General features: G+C 39.0%; 1 protein-coding gene across 1 annotated transcript in view; it reads right to left on the bottom strand.

Moving 5' to 3' along the window:
- C2H2orf88 (chromosome 2 C2orf88 homolog) overlaps positions 1-23859 on the bottom strand; it is a 43937-nt gene extending 20078 nt beyond the window's left edge. The window contains exon 1 of the mRNA XM_018065609.1: positions 23642-23859. The gene's annotated coding sequence lies outside the window, so the exon portion shown is untranslated. The remainder of the gene's footprint in view (positions 1-23641) is intronic.

Genomic DNA, 24278 nt, shown 5'->3' with positions numbered 1-24278 from the left:
TCACAAATAGTCAGACACGACTGAGCGACTAACATACACACACAAGGACATAAAGGAAAAATGATCATTGAGTGAGCAAATAGAGTATCTCAGCAGAGAAATAGGAACTGTAACAGAACACCCAAGGAGTAAATTCAGGAACAAATGAAAAACTCATTGTATGGGCTATTGGGCATTGGAGAAGAAAGATTAGTAAGCTTGAATATAAATCCATAGATACAGCCAATCTGAAAAAGGCAGAGGGGAAGATTTTAAAACACTGAACAGAGAACCCACTAAAAAGATAATGTAAATATGGCTTAAAAACAATGAGACATTAGATATATTTAATCTAGAAGAAGGCAGGAAAGGATGAACATAGGAGGAAAAAAAATAATGGGACAATTAGAAAACAAACAGCAAAGTCGCTGACCCCTAGATATCAGAAATTAATGAACTAAAAATTTGAATTAAAAGGCAGACTAGGTAAATAAGATCCACATGTAGTCAACTAATCTTTGTCAAAGGCGCAAAGATAATAGAGCAAAGACAGTCTTTTCAATAAGTACTGAAACAACTGGACATTCATTGTGGAAAGAAAAAAAAAGTTTAGACCTAACACCTTTCACAAAAGTTAACTAAAGTGAGCCACGGGTCTAAATATAAAGCAAACTGTAAAACTTAAAATCCAGGAGTTAAATCTAGAGAAATCTAAATGACCTTGGGTTTGGCAATGACCTTTCAGATACAACATCAGAGGCATGATTCATGAAAGAAAGGATTGATAAATTGGACTTTGTCAAAAGTAAAGATTTCTGTGTAACACACTGCCCAGAAAATGAGAAGACAAGCCACAGACTGGGGGAAAGTATTTGCAAAAACCTATTTGATGAAGGATTGTTTATCCAAAATATACAAGAACTCTTTAAAACTTAATAAGAAAACAGGTTGATTAAAAAATGGACACTAGATCTGAACAAACATACCTCCCCAGAGAAGACAAATGGCCAATAAGCATGTGAAGGGATATTTAACATCATATATCATTAGGGAGTTGCATTTTTAAAACTATATTGTGATATCAGTACAATCTATATGAATGGCAAAAATCCAGAACACTGACAGCACAAAACGCTATTAAAGATGTGGAGAAACAGAACTCTTATTTATTGCTAGGGGAAACAAACGCAAAGTTGCACAGCCTCTGCGGAAAATAGTTTGGCAGTTTCTTACAAAATTAAATGTACTCTTTCCATATGATCCATCAGTTACACTCTTTGGAATTTACCCAAATGAGTTGAAAAACTATGGTGACACAAACATTCATACATGGATGTTTTTGGCAGTTTTATTTATAATTGTAAAGATTGGAAGCAACCAAGATGCCCCTCAGTAGGTGAATGGGTGAACAGTGGTATATCCAGACAATGGAATATTATTCAGTGTTAAAAAGAAATATGTTATCAAGTCATGAAAAGAAGCTGAAAAACCTTAAATGCGTATTACTAACCTCTAAAGAAGACAGTCTTTCCAACTGTATGACAGTCTGAAGAAGTGAAAATTATGGAGACAGTAAAAAGCCCAGGGGTTACCAGCAAGTAGAGAGGAGGGAAGATTGACTAGGTGGAGCACAGAGAATTTTTAGGGTAGTTCTCTGTGTGCTACTATAATGATGGATAATGTGCCAGTTGTCAAACCCACAGAATGTATAGCACCAAGGATGAATCCTAACATCCAGTAAAGACTTGGAGAGGTCATATGTCAGTGTAGAGTCATTGACTGTAACACTCAGATTGGAATGTTGACAGTGGGAGAGGCTGTGTGTGTTGCAGGGTGTGAGGGGAGTGGGAAGAAGGTAACTGTATTTCCTGCTCAACTTTGCTGTGAACCTAAAACTGCTCTAAAAAAGGAAGTCTATTTAAAAAATCCAACTATATGCTAATTATAAGAGATATACCTTACACACAAATATACCAGTTGCAACGAGGTGAGAAAGGAGATACAATGCAGACAAGTCTAAAAAAGCTGCTGTGGCTATATGAATATCAGACAAATCAGGCCTCAAAGAACCAGTAGTGTTACAAAAATTAAGAGGCACATTTTACGTGTCAATGAGGAGAAGACATTATGATCATAAGTGTACAGGTAACTAATAACAAAGCTTCAAAACACATTGAGAAAAACTGATAATTAAAGGCAGAAACAGTATTCTCTCAGTAACTGATAAGACTACCCAAAGGAAAAGCGTAAGGAATTCAATTTTTTAACAACACTATAATTCTGCTGGACTTAACTAACATTTATAGAAGATTATACCCAACAACTGTAGGATACACTCTTATAAAATGAATATAGAACAGTCACCAAGACAGACTACATGATAGTCTCTACAGATTTCAAAAGCTTGGAATCTTAGAGTATATTTTCCAACCATCACAGAATTAATAATAAATTATCCAGGAAAGTCCCAGATACTTGAAAACTAAACAAAAACCCATGGGGCAAAGAAGAAATCATAAGGAAATTAACATATTTCAACCAAGTAATAGCCACAACGTATCAAAAATTTTTAAATGCACTCTTGAAAGTTTAAAGGGAAACTGATAGGCTTAAATCCTTGTAACAGAAAAGAAGAAAGCATTAAGTCAGTGATCTAAGTGTTCACCTTAAAAAGCTAGAAAAAGAAAAGTAAACCCAAAGTAAACAGAAGGGAGGAAATAGTATAGATGAGAGCAGAAAAAAAAGCAAAGGAAAAAGGCAAATAATGGAGAAACATCAGTGGAACCAATAGGGGTTCTTAAAAGAACATCTCATAAAATAGCTAAGTCCGTATCTAGTCTGATCAAGAAAATGAGAGGACACACATAACCAAGAAGTGATGGGGGAAAGGACACTACTGTATATTCCTTACGCATTAGAGGACTAAGAAGGGAATATTATAAGCAACTTTATACACACCAAATTACTAAATCTGGCACAGGAGAAAACAGAAAGTCTGACATCCCTATATAAATGAAAGAAATTGTATTTATAACTTAAACCTTCCCAGGTAGAAATCTCTGGGCTCAAATGGCAACTCTGAAGTTCTAAATTCTTTCAAATGTTTCAGAAAGAAATAATACCAATCTTGCCCAAACTCCAGAAAATAGAGGGAGAGGATTCCATATTCATTCTATAAGAAGTCAGGATCCCCCTGCTACCACAAGCAAAGACAGTTCAAGAAAAGAACACTCTGCAAGTCAATATCCCTCATGAATACAGACTCACATAACATTTTTTTTTTAATGGCAAATTGAATCCAGCATATATATATAGTATGGTTGCTACATCATGACCCAAGTGGGATTTATACCAGAACACAATGTAAATTTTGATTGTAACATTCAAAAGTCAATGAACATAATTCACTGTTAATATAAAAAACAGCCAGATGATTATCTCAATAGATGCAGTAAAAGCATTTGATAAAACAACCATTCATGATAAAAATTCTTGGCAAACTAGAAATAGAGACTTCCTCAAACAAATATCTAACAGTGAAAGACTGAATAACTTTAGCCATGATGGGAACAAGGCAACAGTGTTTATTCTCATAATTTCTATTTATTTTGCAATTTTTACTTAATATTGTACTAGAGGGAAGAAATACAAAGCATAAAGTTTGTCAGAAAAAAAACCTGCCTTTAATTGCAGATATATGTATGTAAAAAATCCAAAGGATTATATATGAAAAAATTACTAGAATAAATGATTTTAGCAAAGTCTCATGATACAAAGTTAATATACAAAAATTAACTGTACTTCAGTATACTTAGTAACTTAAGGATGAAATTAGTGCCATTTGCAGTATATAAAAACTGAACAGCTAGGGATACATTTAACAAAATATACGAAAAACTACATTGTATATGCCATATGTAAATAATATAAATTGTAAACTAAGTAAAGTGTTCATCATCTCAAAGATAATATTGTTAAGATGTCAGTTCTCCCCCAATTTATATACATATAAATTTACATATAAGCACTATTCCAGGAGGCTTTTTTTGTAGAAACTGACAAACTGATTCTAAAATTCCATTCAAAATCCCATGAGGATTTGTTATAAACACGCCAAGTCTAAGCTCACTATGGAAACGCAAAGAAAGAAATTAGAATAACCAAAACAATTTTGAGAAAGATCAAATTTGGAATACTCACATTACCCACTTTTAAGAATGATTAAAAGGCTACAATAATCAAGACAGTGCTATATTGATGAAAGGCCAGACACACAAATTTTTGGAACAGAAGAGTCCAGAAATAGACCCACAGAAATATGGTCAATTGAGTTTTGACAACTGTGCAAAAATAATTCAGTTCAAAAAGGCCAATTTTTTCAATGACTGGAACTAGAAACAACTGGGCAGTCATATCCACCCCCTCAGAGATCTATACCTTACCCTTTATATAGAAAATCAACTCGAAGTCATAAATCTAAATGTAAAGACTTTCACAAGACATTACAGAAAACATTCATGATCTTGGGTTTGACAAAGAGCTTCTAGATATGACACCAAAAGCATTAACCGTAAAAAAAAACCTGATAAACTTGACTAAAGAAAAATTGAAAACTTTTGTTCTGAGTAGAACACAGTTAAGGAAATAAAAAGATGAGCCCCAGATGGAGAAAAAAATATTTGCACATCATTTGTCCAACAAATGACTTCAATCTAGAATGGTCAAATACCAAAAGTCAACAGTAAGAAAACAATCCAATTTTTAAAGGATGTGTAACAGAATTTTCACGCAAGACATCATCTATGGATGGCAAGTAAGTACATGAAATGAAAGTGAAATTGCTCAGGCATGTCCGACTCCTTGTGACCCTGTGGACTGCAGCCTACCAGTACATGCTCAACCATACTGGCCATTTGAAGAATGAAAACCATGGTATGATACATCTGTACATCTATTAAAATGGGTAAAATTAAAAATATGCAATACCAAGTGCTGGTAAATATGCAGAGCAATTAAAACTTTCATAATTGCTAGTGGGAATGGAAAATGGCACAGCTACTCTGGGAAACCGCTTAGCATTTCTTATAAAGTTGGAATATCCACTTATCACATAACCCAACACACCTAGGTATTTAGAGGAATGAAATTTGTGTTCACATAAAAAGCTTTATGTAGTAGATATTTATCCCAGTTTTGACCATGACTGACAAAAATCGAAAGTAGCGAAGATACTGATACCAATATGGATGACTCTAAAAGGCATTATGCTGATTGAAAGATCCCAGTCTTAAAAGGTTTCATGTTGCATGATTTTATTTATTACATAGTGCATGATTCTGGAAAAGGCAAAACTATAGGAACAGACAACAGATGTGGTCTTTAGGAGTCAGGGTAAGAGGAGAATGTGACTACAAAGAGGCAGCAAAAGGGAACTTTTTGGGGGGTGTTAGAACTGTTATGCTTACTTAACTTATACACAGAGTACATCATGAGAAATGCTGGGATAGATGAAGCACAAGCTGGAATCAAGATGCTGGAAGAAATATCAATAACCTCAGATATGCAGATGACACCACCTTATGGCAGAAAGCAAAGATGAAAGTGAAAGAGGAGAGTGGAAAAGCTGGCTTAAAATTCAACATTCAAACAATGAAGATCATGGCATCTGGTCCCATCACTTCATGGTAAATAGATAGGGAAGCAATGGAAACAGGGACAGACTTTATTTTCTTGGGCTCCAAAATCACTGCAGGTGGTGACTGCAGGCATGAAATTAAAACACTTGCTCCTTGGAAGAAAAGCTGTGGCAAACCTAAATAGTGTATTAAAAAGCAGAGACATTACTTTGCCAACAAAGGTCCATCTAGTCAAGGCTATGGTTTTTCCAGTAGTCATGTATGGATGTGAGAGTTGGACCATATAGAAAGCTGAGCGCTGAAGAATTGATGCTTTTGAAGTGTGGTGTTGGAGAAGACTCTTGAGAGTCCCTTGGACAGCAAGGAGATCCAACCAGTCCATCTTAAAGGAAATCAGTCCTGGAAATTCATTAGAAGGACTGATACTGAAGCTGAAACTCCAATACTTTGGCCACCTGATGCAAAGAACTGACTCATTGGAAAAGATTCTGATGCTGGGAAAGACTGGAGATGGGAGGAGAAGGGGACGACAGAGGATGAGATGGTTGGATGGCATCATGAACTCGATGGACATGAGTCTGGGCAGGCTCCGGGAGTTGGTGATGGACAGGGAAGCCTAGCATGCTGCGATGCATGCAGTCGCAAAGAGTCAGACATGACGGAGCAACTGAACTGAGAACTGCTATGTATCCTGATTGTCACAGCGGTATATGAATCTATACATACATCAAAACTCATAGAACTATTCACCAAAATAAAGTCAGCTTTGCTGTATGTAAACTAAAAATTAAAAGGGTGTTTTCAAAACAATATCACCATTATATACTCATTAGGACTACTAAAATTAAAAAGCCTAGCAATGCCTAGTGTTGGTGAGGATGTGGAATGCATATATTGTGTTGTGAGTGGAAAACAGTACAACCACTTTAAAGAACTGAACTCGCCATTTTATTTCTAGGTATTTATTTATGACAAATGCAAACATGTCTGCAAAAAAACTTTAGTCCAATGTTCATAGCAGCTTTATTCATAATACTGAAAGCTGAAAACAAATGTCTATCAATAGGTGAATGGATGAGTAAACTGGGATATCCATAAAATAGAATACCACTTGTCAATACAATCCATGCTGCAACATGGATGAATCTCAGAAATATGCTGGGCCAGATACAAAAGATTGGTCATATTTATATGAATGAACAGTACTAATCCTATGAATGGAAATCATAAGAGCAGTTCTTTTGAGTGGGAGTTGGTAAGGACTGCTTGGAAGGAGGCATGAAAGAAATGTATAGGTTATGGAAATGTTCTATATCTTGATGGAAATGTCAAGTGCTTTGATTTGAAATAATGTCAGTAGAAGAGAAATCAGTTTACAAGTTGGATATGATGGTCCTTTGTCCTTAACAGTATTGTTCCTGAACTTGTAGCTAATGGGAGTGGAGTGGGGAGAGGGACAGACAGCCTTTCTAAAGAAATGGATTAGTGATACCCCATTCCCTACAGTACAGTCTTTAGTTTGAGTACATTATCTTGATTATCTACAGGACCACAAAATATCTAACTGATAAAATATTTATGCCACCAACTAGATTTAGTGATACTGCTTTTAACATGGATAGAATATTCTACAGTTATCACTTAAGTTCATTAATTTATATCATGTTTACCATCTGCTTCTTTCCAACTAATAGAACCAATAAGCAGACAGGCCTGGATATTTCCACTTGCAGAGGAAACTGACCCAGAGAAGTCACACTTCCTAGTGTAAGCTCCCATTCTTAATTACAGGTTCTTCTGAGAATAACAGTTGCTCCAATAATACTTTATCTTATAATTTTTAAGTGTTTAACACTTATAGGTTTTAAGTGTTAAACATCCTCCCCCTCTTGAATTTACAGAGGCTCCTTCCCCACCTCTAGTTTTGAAGTTAATTCTGACAAAGACCAATACAGCTTCTTCCGAGGCTCTCCTGTTACTCTCTGCTCACTGGCCTAGTTTGTGATCTGGTCTTCATCAGCAGGGACATTATAGCTCAGAGCTTCCCAGGCTCCCAGAGACCACTATCTAGGACTAGCTGTCAACTCTGGTCTTCAGGGCCTATCTTTGATAAAATGACACTGATACATTCATGTCATTGGGTAATCAACCGGTTCAGTAAGTGTCTAATGGAATTTCTTATCATCACATGCTTAGAAAAGATGTACTTGCCCTGACAGAACAGGATTGGTAATCCCATATCTTTGTTAATCAGATTGTAATTCTGTGGTTTTTTTTGGAAGAGTGATCCTGAAAGGAAAATCAGAGCCAAAAACAAAAAGTTTATGCTACTTCTGTTCATGGTAACAGCTATTCAAACACTTGACAGACATGGTAAAAAGCAAAAATAGAGAGTTTCCTGGTGGTCTTGTTGTTTGGTTGCTAAGTTGTGTCCGACTCTTTGTGACTGTGTGGACTGTAGCCCTCCCGGCTCCCCATCCATGAGATTTCCCAGGCAAGAATGCTGCAGTAGGCTGCCATTTCCTTCTCCAGGGGATCTTCCCAACCCAGGGATCGAACCCATGTCTCCTGCATTGTAGGTGGATTCTTTACCACTGAGCCACCAGGGAAGCCCTCCGTGTTGGTGTCTAGTAGTGTTAAGATTTGGTGCTTTCACCACTGTGGCCTGGATTCAGTCCCTGGTTGGGGAACTGAGATCCCCCAAGCTATGTGTCATGGTCAAAAATAAATAAAATTACAGATGTGAATAAAGAAATGTGAATAAAATTACCTTAAAGGCAATGAAATCCCAACCTGTATGTCACTGAAGAATAAGCTTTATATAATTTCAGTCTCCTCTAATAAGACAGTCGATTCATAATGAAGCAATAGTTTCAACAGTGTTCACTATTAATGCATGCTAATAGTTGGGCAGATATAATTGGCCTTCTAAGGATTGGCCTTTAGGATGAGCTCTCCTTAAGTTAATTCTTAGACTGCATTATTCATCTGGCAGGTTAGAAAGTTACCACAGCTATCAGTTAAAGGTGTGATGTATTTAAGGCGGGATGTTAGCAAAGAAAAGTGATTTGGCTCTCTTGTCATTGTAACTGGCTGATACAAAGTGTAAGTATAAAATGTTTTTTAAAATACACTTTTCAAAAATACTGAATATCAGTTTCTTTTATACTATAGTTTAACATCTTAAGATGCATAAAGAGTTGTCAGTGAGAACATTCTTCAACCATCTAGCCAGTATTTAGTGAGTTTCTGTGTGTTCAGGACCAATATCCATCAATATAAGTGCTTTCAAAATGTACTTAACAAAATAAAATCAAAGGGAAATAGAGTGAGAATGAGATGACAGCTCACTCAGGCTATAATTAGTGCAAATGCCCAGAAAGGATCCTTAGCATTATCTTTGTCCCAGTATGTGAAGTGGCCATTTGTTCAGGCCACTGCCAGCAAAAATAAAATACAAAGATGCCTTTTCCCCTCACCATTCCTTCCCCAAATCCCAACACTTATACGTATTCACACACACATACATCAGAGTCACACAAAAAGAAAAGAAAGCCCCTTTTACTTGGTTCCCTCCATGCTAATGTAATGTAATGTTAGTCGCTCAGTCATGTCCTACTGTTTGCAACCCTATGGACTGTAGCCCACCAGGCTCCTCTGTCCATGGGATTCTCCAGGCAAGAACACTGGAATGGGTGCCCACGCCCTTCTCTAGAGGATCTTCAAATAGAAGATGCAGTTTACAGCAGCTCATTCTGTATATTTCATCTTGAAGCTGTGGCCCTCCATCTTGGATTCAATGTCATCAGATTGAGCCTGGTAAGTAAGCTCCTTGGGAATACATCAGGGAAGGTTCACCAAAAAGCTATAACTTAAATATGAAAGTGAAGGGAAAGTAAAGTCACTCAGTCATGTCCAACTCTTTGTGACCCCACAGACTGTAGCCTGCCAGGCTCCTCCATTCATGGAATTTTCCCAGCAAGAATACTGGAGTGGGTTGCCATTTCCTTCTCCAGGGGATCTTCCTGACCCAGGGGTTTAACCCGGGTCTCCCACATTGCAGGCAGACTCTTTACTGTCTGAGCCACCAGGGAATCCCCAACTTGAATACGAGTGGAGCCAATACACACAGCTCTATCAAAGAAAAAACACAAAAACTTCCAAAATCTGCTCTGAGAATGAACAGGCTCCTAAATCCTTGAGAGTCTTTCTTAAATACTAGATTAATAGAAATGGTTATTACTGTTGTCCTACTTTATTTCATATTCTAAGCCTTTAAACAGGTTTTAAGGGTTTGTATCTCAAGCTATAGCTTTAAATGGGCCCTAGCCCTGAATTAATGCAAAAATCTATATAATAAAAACCACATCGTAGTCTTTAAAAGCTGAGTGAATATACTGTCTTTCAAAGTTTAATGCAGTTAATTGAAATGCCAATTCTTTTTTTTTTGCAATATTGTTTTATTTTTTTTATAATAATTTTAAAATCTTTAATTCTTACATGCGTTCCCAAACACGAACCCCCCTCCCACCTCCCTCCCCATAACATCTCTCTGGGTCATCCCCATGCACCAGCCCCAAGCATGCTGTATCCTGCGTCAGACATAGACTGTGAAATGCCAATTCTTTAAAAATATAAAGTTCATTAAAAAAATAACCAAGTTCCTAACAGCATGTTTGTCATTGTTTGTTCTGTAATAATGGATGCTAAGAGTATATTTTCCTTCTTGTAGAGGTCCGTGAAAATCAGACAGTTAACAGAGGACTCTGTATTGGTAATACTGACTATAAATTCTTAACCAGATCAAATGACACCCGCTAGACTGGCAAGCAGAAACGGACTCAGATGTAATACTCATGAAAAAGTAAAGGCTAGAAAAGCTAGCAGATGTGATTATGGTCCGTCTGAAGGTCACCTAAAGGGCACTACTGTACAGTCTTGGAAACTGAGTAGCTGGTTTCGTCCTCAGACACACAGAACACACGCTGTGTGCAGCTGGTCTTGAGCAGGCTGTCATTCGTGAAGTCACACGTGGGGACAACTCTTCCCAGTGGAGAGGCAGAGGAAACAACATTGAGAAGGGAAAGGATGGTATCTGAGAGTCTAATAAACCTGAGTAGAGCTGTGCGGTGTCTTTTTCTGTAAACTGGGAATCTACCTCAGATGTCCATGATAAAAATTATGTGTGCTTCTACACTTAAAGCATCTAGAACTGCCTTGGAACAGGGAAGGTGTTCAGTAAGATTTCTTTTCCTTCCCTCTCTAGATTGTCTCCTAAATCTACTAAAATCAAATTATTAACTATTTTAATGGCTATAGACGAATGGATAAGAAAGACAATATCTGTGTCTCTTTTCATGTCTCACATATAGGGTCATGTTTCAGAATTATAATTAGGAAAGAGAATTACAACCCAAGAATGCTGACAGTCATTTGGGATATTAGAGTTGTCAGGTGGCCGGTCTATGTCAGGTGTCAATTACCAGGTTCTCCAGGTGGCGACAGGAAACGGGCTTTGTTCTGGGTGCAAGTCTGCTCCACCTGACCAAGCCTATTTATGACTATAAATATTGAACTTCAGTCTCCAGCCCTGTAATCTACACCTCTGTAGAAAATGACAGGTAGCTCCTGATCAACTAGTTGAAGAAACCTGATCTAGATCACCAAGATGGTAAACATTTAAACTTTATATTCTGTACTCATTTCTCGGTCATGTCATGTTCTAACTCAACGACGCAACTGTACTAATGACACATGAATTAAGTTCTGTAAAATTCTTAAGCCAGTTCCTTAAGCAACTGTTGCTAAATGGAGGTGGGGAGTGGTGGGGACTGGGTAACAATGTCAGAATATTGTTGTTAGTTTGTTACGACTGGATTATTATTTAGACCTTGTAATTGAAGTTAAGAATCTGAGCCCAAATCAGAACATGAAATTAATAAAACACAAAACACAAAAATGAATGTTCAGTCCTAAATTCACTGCAATCTGAAAATCATGATCCACTCATTCTTATATACTAAGCCAATTACTGAATCCATAGACGCCTATATCACATTTGTAAACTGTTTTCTGTTCTAAAAGGGCTTTCTTATTTTTTTTTCCCTTCTAATTCACACGGATCTTTTCTCTTTACAGAGTGACTGATTTTTTAAAAATTAATATTTATTTTAATTGGAGGCTAATTACTTTACAATATTTAGTGGGTTTTGCCATACATTGACATGAATCAGCCATGGGTGTACATGTGTCCCCCATCCTGAACTCCCTCCCACCTCCCTCCCCATCCCATCCCTCTGGGTTTTCCCAGTGCACCGACTTTGAGTGCCTTGTTTCATACACTGAACTTGGACTGGTGGTCTGTTTCACAATACATATGTTTCAATGCTATTCTCTCAAATCATCCCACCCTCGCCTTCTCCCACAGTCCAAAAATCCATTCTTTATATCTGTGTCTCTTTTGCTATGTCACATACAGGGTCATCATTACCACCTTTCTAAATTCCATATATTTTCGTTAATATACTGTATTGGTGTTTTTCTTTCTGACTTACTTCACTCTGTATAATAGGTTCCAGCTTCATCCACCTCATTAGAACTGATTCAAATGCATTCTTTTAAATAGCTGAGTAATATTCCATTATGTATATGTACCACAACTTTCCTTTTTTAAAAAATTTATTTATTTTAATTGGAGGCTAATTACTTTACAATATTGTGGTGGTTTTTGCCATACATTCACATCAGCCATGGGTGTACATGTGTTCCCCATCCTGAACCCCCCTCCCACCTCCCTCCTCATCCCATCCCTCTGGATCATCCCAGTGCACCAGCCCTGAGCACCCTGTCTCATGTATCAAACCTGGACTGGTGATCTATTTCATACATGATAATATACATGTTTCAACACTATTCTCTCAAATCATCCCACTCTTGCCTTCTCCCACAGAGTCCAAAAGTCTGTTCTTTACATCTGTGACTCTTTTGCTGTCTTGCATATAGGGTCATTATTACCATTTTTCTAAATTCCATGGATATGCATTAATATCCTGTATTGGTGTTTTTCTTCCTGACTTACTTCACTCTCTATAATAGGCTCCAGTTTCATCCACCTCATTAGAACTAATTCAAATGCATTCTTTTTAATGGCAGAGTAATATTCCATTGCACCACAGCTTTCTTATCCACTCATCTGCTTATGGACATCTAGGTTGCTTCCATGTCCTGGCTATTATAAACAGTGCTGCAATGAACATTGGGGTACATGTGTCTCTTTCGATTCTGGTTTCCTTGGTGTGTATGCCCAGCAGTGGGATTGCTGGGTCGTATGGCAGTTCTATTTGCAGTTTTTAAAGGAATCTCCTCACTGTTCTCCATAGTGGCTGTACTAGTTTGCATTCCCACCAACAGTGTTAAGAGGGTTCCCTTTTCTCTGCACCCTCTCCAGCATTTATTGTTTGTAGACTTTTGGATAGCAGCCGTTCTGACCGGTGTAAGATGGTACCTCATTGTGGTTTTGATTTGCCTTTCTCTGATAATGAGTGATGTTGAGCATCTTTTCATATGTTTGTTAGCCATCTGTAAGTCTTCTTTGGAGAAATGTCTGTTTAGTTCTTTGGCCCATTTTTTTATTGGGTCATTTATTTTTCTGGAATTGAGCTGCATGAGCTGCTTGTATATTTTTGAGATTAAATCTTTGTCAGTTGCTTCATTTGCTATTATTTTCTCCCATTCTGAAGGCTGTCTTTTCACCTTGCTTATAGTTTAATTCATTGTGCAAAGCTTTTAAATTTAATTAGGTCCCATTTGTTTATTTTTGCTTTTACTTCCATTACTCTGGGAGGTGGGTCATAGAGGATCCTGCTGTGATTTATGTCAGAGAGTATTTTGCCTATGTTCTCCTCTAGGAGTTTTATAGTTTCTGGTCTTACATGTAGATCTTTAATCCATTTTGAGTTTATTTTTGTGTATGGTGTTAGAAAGTGTTCTAGTTTCATTCTTTTACAGGTGGCTGACCAATGTTCCCAGCACCACTTGTTAAAGAGACTGTCTTTTCTCCATTGTATATTCTTGCCTCCTTTGTCAAAGATAAGGTGTCCATAGGTGCATGGATTTGTCTCTGGGCTTTCTATTTTGTTCCATTGACCTATATTTCTGTCTTTGTGCCAGTACCATACTGTCTTGATGACTGTGGCTTTGTAGTAGAGCCTGAAGTCAGGCAGGTTGATTCCTTCAGTTCCATTCTTCTTTCTCAAGATTGCTTTGGCTACTTGAGGTTTTTTGTATTTCCATACAAATTGTGAAATTATTTGTTCTAGTTCTGTGAAAAATACCACTGGTAGCTTGATAGGGATTGCACTGACTCTACAGATTGCTTTGGGGAGTATACTCATTTTCACTATATTGATTCTTCTGATCCATGAACGTGGTATATTTCTCCATCTATTTGTGTCACCTTTGATTTCTTTCATCAGTGTTCTATAGTTATCTATATATAGGTCTTTTGTGGCTTGTGGGATCTTAGTTCCTCAACCACAGACTGAACCTGCACCCTTGGCAGTGACAGCACAGAGTCCTAACTACTGGACTGCCAGGGAAATCCCCCAGATAGACCCATTCTTAAGTGTCCATCCCAAGTACACTTCCAGTGTAAAGGCCTTCTCACTACCTGATAGTACTCTTATCAGGTAGTTTCCATAACTTAGTTATCTTTGTCACTGTACTTTTCTCATTCTGCTTGTTTATAAGTGTGCTAGACTCTTGAAGGCAGACAAACAGCCTTCTTAAATTCTCTATGAAAGAAGATGGGTAATAACTAATTGTTCATCTCTGTATCTCACTCTTATATGCCTAGCACAGTGAGGGGCGTCCATAACTGATGTAAATAATTTAAGTTTAGATATTTTAAATAAAAGTCCAATACTCTTAGCAACAGAGTATGTATAGTCCTGAGTTACAAATGATAACCAAGTGTCTGGAGCTTTTCAGAGTAAATTACCCATCTATCTCTATTTCTGTTGAGCATATTTCATTTGCATTTTCTCTTTTCTTCTTTTCCTGGTATCTTATAAGTGAATTTATACAACAGAGAGGGATTATTTTTCCTCATTTTACAAAACACATTGATGTATAACTCTGTAAGTAAGCAGCTTAACTATCCTACCTTGGGAAGCATGTGCCCTGATGATACTGTATGACAAATCAAATGCACTGCCTGGTCTAACATCCATATCTTTTGATTCTAATTTCAGGGATTTTGCTATATCATAGTGGTTTCCTTTCACATCTCATGACTTGTGCTAATTCAAATAATTGCCTAATTACGGAACAATTTATTTTATGAACCCATTCTTCTAAAGAACTCTCCCCCAGGTAAGATAAGACTATAGCCCCAACTGATAACTTGATTTTGAGAGACTTTGAAGCAGAGGTACTCATCTAAGCTGTATTCGGATTCCTGATCCACAGGAACTGTGAAATAAATATATGTTTGTCATTTTAAGCAATCAAGTTATAGGATAATTCATTATATGAAAATAACTTTAAAAATATTTAGTAGCATGAGAAAATGTTCATATGTTCATTTTTTAAAATTACCAGTCAAATGGTTATTTATCCATAGCAAAAACTATGGATAAATGAAAAATGAAAAAACTCAGGCTATAAATAACAAAAATATTGCTTAAAAACAGACTGTGCACTCACATATTTGTTATTTGAACCAATAATTTCCTATAATATTTCTATTTATTGAAAATATTTTCAAGACTGTTATAAGCCTGCCTTGTAATATCATATAATCTTACTTCTAATTAGCATTTAACTAAAGAAATGACATCAAACATTGAAGATATTACCTCTGCTGCCTAAAATAAAGAAAAATTTGCAAAGATTAGAAGATTCTTCCAAGTCTCTAGAACTTATAGTTAATTTTTAAAAGCAGAAGACTATAATATACATGTATGATTCTAATTTTTTAAAATATATATAGTTTTAAAAGAATAGAAAACAGGGCTTCCCTGGTGGCTCAGTGGTAAAGACTCCATCTGCCAATGCAGGAGATGTGGGTTGGATCCCTGGTCCAGGAAGCTCCCACATGCTGTGGGGCAGCTAAGCCTATGCGCCACAACTGCTGCTGAGCCTGTGCCCTAGAGCCCGCGTTCCGCAGCAAAAAAGCCACAGCAGTGAGAAGCCTGAGCACTGCAGCTGAAAAGCAGGGCCCACTCGCCACAACTAGAGCAAAGCCCACGTAGCAACAAAGGCCAGCACAGCCAATAAATAAATAAAATTTTAAAAGATGGGCTCAACTCCATGAAGGATTTTTTAAAAAATAGAGAACAACAAGTGTTTCTCTTTGGATGGTGGAATTACAGGTAACTTAAATTTCTTCTTTGCACTTTTTTCTGCTCCTCAGTTTTTCAAATGCATATATTATTTTTATCATCAAATATATCTTTTTTAAGAAAGTCAAACTGATAATTTGATGTAACACATTTTAGCTGCTTCAAACTAAGATTTAATGTGAATAAAAGACTCAATCATTTTGTGAAGAGAGAGAATAATAATAGCACTGAACCCATATCAAGATGTGACTTCCCTGGTGGCTCAGACGGTAAAGTGTCTGCCTACAATGCAGGAGACCTGGGTTGGGAAGATCCCCTGGAGAAGGCAGTGGCACCCCACTCCAGTACTCTTGCCTGGAAAATCCCATGGACAGAGGAGTGTGGTAGGCTACAGCCCATGGTGTCACAAAGAGTCGGACATGACTGAGCGGCTTCATTACACTACATATCAAGGTTTAGGGGATAGCACTCAATTAGCAAGTAAAAAGTCAATAATATGTCTAAATTCCTTTTTTAAAAAAAGATGAATAAGCAGCTTTGATGCTGAGAGTCAGATGAGAGTTAAGCAAACGCAGTCTTCAGACGCGGGAATGAGTCTGTGCGGGGATATGACAGATGTGCTCTGTGGTACTGGTCCAGAAGTTCAGGGTTTACTAATAAATAAGAACATCAAAGAGCTGAGCAACTCCTCTACTCCTCCCATAAACTCAATATTTATCACCTATGATTTACCTGGAGAAGGCAATGGCAACCCACTGCAGTATTCTTGCATGGAGAATCCCAGGGACAGAGGAGCCTGGTGGGCTGCCGTCTATGGGGTCTCACAGAGTCGGACATGACTGAAGCGACTTAGCAGCAGCAGCAGCAGCATGATTTACCCAAATATGCTTGAATCTTACATTCTAGCCCACATCAACTTCGAGGATTTTTTCTATGTACAGTATAAAGTGTGTTTTCTATTAAAGCTTTACGTACAGGGAGAAGGGGAAAATTGTTTCAGATTTTAGGACTTGGTAAAATTAATTTTTTTGAGCCATTTCTCACTTCTCTGAGTGCAGACAGGTCATTCATCCAAGACGCAGACGAAGTTCCTTTGAAAAATGACACCTTGATATTATATAATATTAAACCTAAAAGGCTCCACTAAACAAAATGACTTTATCCTCAAAATCAATGCATAAAATCTTTTTCTCACAGAGTTTTCTTTGAACCTCATGAGCTTAAGGAGAGAAATTTATCATGCACAGCAAACTTGTGTCATTCTGTACTCAGAAAAGTCAGAAAAACCAATAGATTCTAACTAGAGACCTCTTCACATGACTTCTGTCTAAAAAAAGGTAGAGGAATTTAATTAGCAGTGCAACCACAGGAATTTTTCTTTTCTTCTTTGAGACTCTGCTTCCTCATCTTTATACTAAATGTAATAATGCCTGCCCCAAATTCATCGGGAATAGTGATAAGGAAAAACAGAAAGCACCATAGAAATGCAGCAGTTATTTTGCTATTATTATTACTAAACTGATAAGGAGGTAAAAAGAAGGAAGAAAACACTGTGAAAAGGAAAAGATGACTGTTGAGTAGATTATGTTGGGTAACTCACATTCCCTGGTTCTGAACAGTTCTTCCAATCTCCTCCACAAAAATGTACCCATAAGAAACACATCAGATACCTCAGTCTCAAAACTTCCCTTAAAGGTGGAAGCCATATACTCCAAAACAATTCTAAAATATTGATCCTTGCGGAATTACATTTCACTGGGACTGCATATCCCATTCTAGTGGCGTGGACGGTAGGTCTGTCAGTCTCTTTCACAACCTATGAATTCACAGAGGGTAGACGCTTTGCCTTAGTCAAGTCTGAACCTTAATATGTAGTGTCTAATCAAGGTTGGTCCAAAATACCTAAATCTTAATCATTTTAATTGATCAAATAATCTTAACTGACATTTTTTTCGGAGCCATTACATTTTATTTATCTCAATTGTCATTAAGGAATTTGAGAGAGATTAGAGTTTGTCACCCCAAAATTTGCCACACTGCCCAAGCCTTGTTTTGAGCCAAAGGCAATTAGGCCTCTGCCCTCCAACTTTTTGTCCAAAAGCAGGGGAAAAGCACCTTTGTAAAGGTGTCTCACTCTCCTATACCAAGAAGAGTGCCACTCTGGAGACAATTCTCTGCAGAACAAACAACCCTATTTATCATATATTTCCTAGCCACCTTCACAGAACTCACTGTCATGCCCTTTTCTTTAGTTTAGCCTCTTTCCACACTTTAATATCCTTTGTTAAGATGGTATGTAAGTCTGCAATTTTAACCATCCCCTTGAAACATGATTTTTGTGAACTCCCATGCGTACAGAGGCAATTAATTCCTTTCTCCTGTTAACTATTCTGATTTGCAGGCCCAGCCAGTGACCCTAAGAGAGTATATGATCTTTTTTTTCTTCCCTACATAATCAAAATAAGTTAGTCCTTATGTAGTGAAGCCACCTCAAATATTTTAGAACAAGTAGGAGGCATAAATAATGAGTGTTAAGTGCTATGCACTGAATTAAATTCCAGGCAGCAGTACACATAATTTTGAATAACTAAAAGAACCGTTATTCATATGTAGAGACATGAGAAAACATGGTATCCAAATCCACTTGGACTCTAGGTCAAATGACCAAGAATTCTGAAAGCTTTGCTATTTAAATTTTTGTACTGTTCTCATGATACATATACAACACTACTAAGAAGTGATTATAGAGTGATTATACCCTAGTCTCTGTAGCTGATGATACAGTATTTTAGGATGGGCAGTGGAGGTAAGGTACGGCAGAGGTACATTTAAACATTTCTAAAAAATCTTATTTTTACCTATTGGATTTAATTTCTCACTAATCCAAGGACACTTCCTCCCCCATCAAGATATTATCCTTACCACAAACACACACACATCCTCATTGTCTCCTTCCGACTTTCTCTTGGTTGAAAAACACCACCTGCCCTGTATCTCCAGCATGCTTTCCCTCTTCCCTGCATAAACCAAATCTGTGCCATCTTTAAGGCCAGAGGAAATGCCATCTCCTTCGTGCAGACCTCCTGGAATTCCTTAAACCGTTACCCAGAATTCTTCTTGAACTTGTGTCCAGCCTATTAATTTATAAGTGCTGCTTCCTCAAATGAGATCAAACATTCCTCAAGGGCAGGAGCAATTTCTCCTTTTGTTATTTGGCAGAGAACAGTTCTATACCTACAGGCACTTAATGAATGCTAATTAAGGTTTGGCTAGACCACCTAACCTGCCTCTTGAGAAATTTGTATGCAGGTCAGGAAGCAACAGTTAGAACTGGACATGGAACAACAGACTGGTTCCAAATACGAAAAGGAGTATGTCAAGGCTGTATATTGTCACCCTGCTTATTTAACTTATATGCAGAGTACATCATGAGAAACACTGGACTGGAAGAAACACAAGCTGGAATCAAGATTGCCGGGAGACATGTCAATAACCTCAGATATGCAGATGACACCACCCTTATGGCAGAAAGTGAAGAGGACCTAAAAAGCCTCTTGATGAAAGTGAAAGAGGAGAGTGAAAAAGTTGGCTTAAAGCTCAACATTCAGAAAATGAAGATCATGGCATCTGGTCCCATCACATCATGGCAAATAGATGGGGAAACAGTAGAAACAGTGTCAGACTTTATTTTGGGGGGCTCTAAAATCACTGCAGATCATGACTGCAGCCATGAAATTAAAAGACGCTTACTCCTTGGAAGAAAAGTTATGACCAACCTAGATAGCATATTTAAAAGCAGAGACATTACTTTGCCTACTAAGGTCCATCTAGTCAAGGCTATGGTTTTTCCTGTGGTTATGTAGGGATGTGAGAGTTGGACTATGAAGAAGGCTGAGTGCTAAAGAATTGATGCTTTTGAAGTGTGGTGTTGGAGAAGACTCTTGAGAGTCCCTTGGACTGCAAGGAGATCCAACCAGTCCATTCTGAAGGAGATCAGTCCTGGGGTTTCTTTGGAAGGAATGATGCTAAAGCTGAAACTCCAGTACTTTGGCCACCTCATAGGAAGAGTTGACTCATTGGAAAAGACTCTGATGCTGGGAGGGATTGGGGACAGGAGGAGAAGGGGACCAACAAGGATGAGATGGCTGGATGGCATCACGGACTCGATGGACATGAGTCTGAGTGAACTCCAGGAGATGGTGATGGACAGGGAGGCCTGGTGTGCTGCGATTCATGGGGTTGCAAAGAGTCGGACACGACTGAGCGACTGAACTGAACTGAACTGATTTATCAAATATTCATGTGCTTCAAGGTGTGTTAGATACTGGGGATAAAACAGTGAGACTCCATGTAGTTCTGCCTCTTTCAGGACACTTGCAGCGAGCTGAAGCCACACCCTCACAGCAGTGTTAGGGCCAGTGTATCCTTCGCCCAGTGTAATGCTCCAACTGCTCTGAATTAGAACAGCTCTAAGCTGGGCATTCACGCTCCAGTTTGCAGGACTCTTGTCACGCTCATGTCTGGAACCCCTCCAGCTTCACTAGTCTATGTTACCCTCAAAGCCCCTTGTGAAACATCCTTTATTTCACAACTCTTAATTTATAAGGAGTAAATTCTTAAAGTGCAGGCTCTTCCTATTTCATATATTGACTAGTAATTTATTACTCCCTAAACTTTCAACATGATAATGTAGCATTTTTCCACCACCATTCTGTTCGTATCAGTCTTACTATGGAAAACAGGCTCCAGTTTAATTAAAAAAAAAGAAATCCCCAATCCAAGGCAGATGGTATATTAATTAATTAGGGAAAGGAAACAGAACTGCTCAGCAATTGTTTAGCTTTCTTAAAAGCAAATGATCTCTAAGCTGCAAAGTACAGAAGAAACCTCAATGCACAAGCAGAAGAAGTCACTTTAAAAGAATTCATGTCTTCAAAATCTGGTGAATCACATTCCAGAGAGAATTGGCAGATGTAAGCACAAAAATATTCTGACAACCTCAGAAAAACATGGAGAAGGAAGGCAGTCTCAAGAGACTAGAGACTGAAACACACTTTTTCTCCCCTAATTAAAAAAGAATTCAAAATTGAAGGAAAGAATTAGAATTCCTAGGCAAACCAGTTAATTTAATACTGGTTTAAATCTCCAGCAAAGTTCAAGATTTAATCAGAAAACAGGGCGAAAAATACTGAGGGTTTCAAAGAACTAGGACTTTACTGAGAATCAATCATTTTTAAGCCAATATCATTTACTTTTGTGATGGATCCGAGAATATGCAGCATTTTTAATTTTAGCAAAGCATTTGATTAACATTATTCTCATAATGTCTGTATGAAGAAGACTGATCTGTGGGCTAGAAGAGTTTAATCTGAAGGACAGTGCTAAATTCAATGGATTAATTAGTCTCAGCAATACCTACTGAGAGCCAAATACATCTTCCCAACCAGTACTGTAGTTGGCACTTTCAATACATTACTTTGAATTCTAATAATTACCTGAAAGGCAGAAATTCCTAACCTCAACTTATTGATATGGAAAAGAAGTTTCTCATGGTCACAAAGCTAGTAGCCAGGCTCCAAAACCAGGATCCAAAAGTCCACATCTTTCTATGTGCCACAGGCTTCTATAGATGCCACATGCCGAAAGGACCTGTCCCACCTATTATCAATGACACAAATGTCTAGTGAACAAACTCACCACATGTGCAGGTAACCCAAAGCCAGAGGCAGGGTGAACATGATGAAAGCCACAATCAAGACTAAAACACATCACTGGAAAAGACCCTGATGCTGGGAAAAATTGGGGGCAAGAGGAGGAGGCGACAGAGGATGAGATGGTTGGATGGCATCACCGACTCAATGGAGCAAGCTCTGGGAGATGGTGAAGGACAGAGAAGCCTGGCGTGCTGCAGTCTATACAGTTCCAAGAAGTCACACAGGGCTTAATAACTGAACAACGATAACAAGCTGGAAATGGGAGAGAGACTTAAAGTAATAGACGACAAGAGAAAAAATGTTCATATTCAAGAAATTAATTGCATAATTTAAAAATGAATAAAGCCTACCTAGACAGCAAAGTGTGTGTGTTGGGGGTGGGGGTGGGGGTGGACAGTGGTGGTGGTGAGTTTTTTAGTCAACTTTGTTGTATTTACTACAAAACCCGATTAAAAATCAGTTGTTTGAAGATAGGAACTCATTGCAGTCTGTACTGTTCAGACTAGACTGCATTTTTAAATTCAATTTGGGACTAAGGATCTTTAGCACAGAGAAAGGTCTTAAGTAAGGGGAAACAAAATGAATATTATTTAGTGACGATAACAAACGTTTACTAACTTCTAGGCAACTATGATAAGTACTTTATGAATATTATCTAATTCTCACAAAACCCCTATTATTCCTGTTTTACAGATGGGGAAGCCAAAGCTGTCAAGTAAAGGAGACAAAAGTCTTACTCTAAACCATTTTAGACTTTCCATTTCTTAACAATTTTTTGGCCACAAACTTTTTCAGATGGATGAAAGTCTTAGATCTCTGCTGAAAAATTCTACGTATAATTTCACAGGCTAGAGAGCTATTGGCAAAAGCAGGACTAATGAGAAGCTGGTCCAAGGAAGCAGTTGTCAGCTCAGTGTCAACAAGGCCTTGCTGACAATAGCAGAAAGGAGGGACACTCACAACGCAGTGAGCCTCCTGTCACTGAAGCGCCCCCCGCAAAGTGTGGCCAGTCTGTCAGGACAGCAATAGAAGGAATGTTTAAATGGACCGGAGGCTGGTCAATGATTTTAAAGTATCCTTTTGTTGTAAGACCGTGGGCCTAATAAGTAATTTTTGTTTGATGGCAACACAAAGAAGTTAAAAACTGAAGCTATGGCTTTAACAGACTATTCTGCTGAATACCTAAACACTCGTTATTTCCCACTTATATATGGTATCTATATCAAGTACTTGAAAACTACCTCATCCAAATATTAAAGGTATATTCAACTGTTGATCCTGATGTGATTTATACACTGTCATATAAAAATAGACCCTTTATTCCTCTGAATTCTTAACTAAAATATTCCCTAAGATAAACAGCATAAATCTCCGATCCGAAAACGATGGGGTCTTTGATGAAAATATTTACTATTTCCATAAGAGATGGGGAGCGGGCAGACGGGACACAGGAGAGAAATAAACTCTTAATTGTTCCGCTCTGCTTCCCAGACCCCTTCGCTCACAGCCAAAGGATCTTACCGTCAGCTCTGCTTCATTTCCCATTTGCGATATAATGCACCTCCAGATTCAGCCTCCCACAGCTTCAACGGGAGCTCACATTTTGCTCCTGACATGCCATTCGGAGCACAAGCCTGACAGCTTGGCATACAAATTAAACGTTCACAGGCAAATCTTTTACCTGAAAATCTTCTTCACTCTTCAGGTAAGGAGGAGGGAAGAAGGTGAAACTGCAATTTATTAATGCAAAGCTTTGAATCTGGGGGCTGAGAACAAGGGGGATGGGGGCGGGGGCTAAGTTCTTAATTAGGAGCCGGAGACACGAGGCTCTAGCAGGCAGCTGGCCAAGAAAGGTCCGGTTTAATCAAAGCCTCCTGCAACTCAGATTTCTGTCACTCAAAATCAAAAAGGCAAAACGGAGGAGCAGAGGCCGACGGACAGGTCGCCCACCTCTCAGGAGTTCACTTACACGACAGGACCGGGGCAGGCGCGCGCCTCTCTGGCGTCTGGCTGGCGGCGGGGAGGGAGCAGGCGTCCGAGGCGGGTGGGCGTCAGGGCGGGCGGGAGCTGAGGCCGGGCCCGGAGCGAAGTGCGGTCCAGCTGTGCGGGCAGTGGCGCCGCCTTCTCGCCAGCGGCCGGCTCAGTCAAGTGGCAGCGTTTGGAGGACGGGGTGCCCTTCGGCCACGCTCTGGGCTCCTCCTCTCGCCGCCGCCGCCGCGCCCGCCGCGCGCTCCAGAAGGGTTTGCGCCCAGCGCCCGGCTGGCCGGCCCCGCAGGTGGCGGCGGAGGGGCGCGCTCGGCGCCAGGGCACGCCCTCTGCGGGCGGCACTCCAGCGCCCGGCGGGGCGGCCTGGGCAGCGGGGATCGCGTCCTCAGGCGCTGGTCGAGGGCGAGGGCGGAGTTGGGCCGTGAGGCTAGCGGTTCCGGCCACCACCCTCGCGCCCACCCTCTATACACCATCCAGACTGCGGCTGTCCCCGACCCCAGCAGGAATGAGAGCCCCAGATTTCAAAGACAACATAAACGAGCAAGTCACTTCACTCCCCTGGCCCCTGATTTGAGCCACCAGGGCTGCCAACACTGGGCTCTGCCCAGGTGAAAAGAGGG

This window comes from Capra hircus, chromosome 2 (genome assembly GCF_001704415.2).
Source record: "Capra hircus breed San Clemente chromosome 2, ASM170441v1, whole genome shotgun sequence".
Classification (NCBI taxonomy): domain Eukaryota; kingdom Metazoa; phylum Chordata; class Mammalia; order Artiodactyla; family Bovidae; genus Capra; species Capra hircus.
Note: the sequence above shows the minus strand (reverse complement) of the source record. Positions and strands in the feature narration are given on the sequence as shown.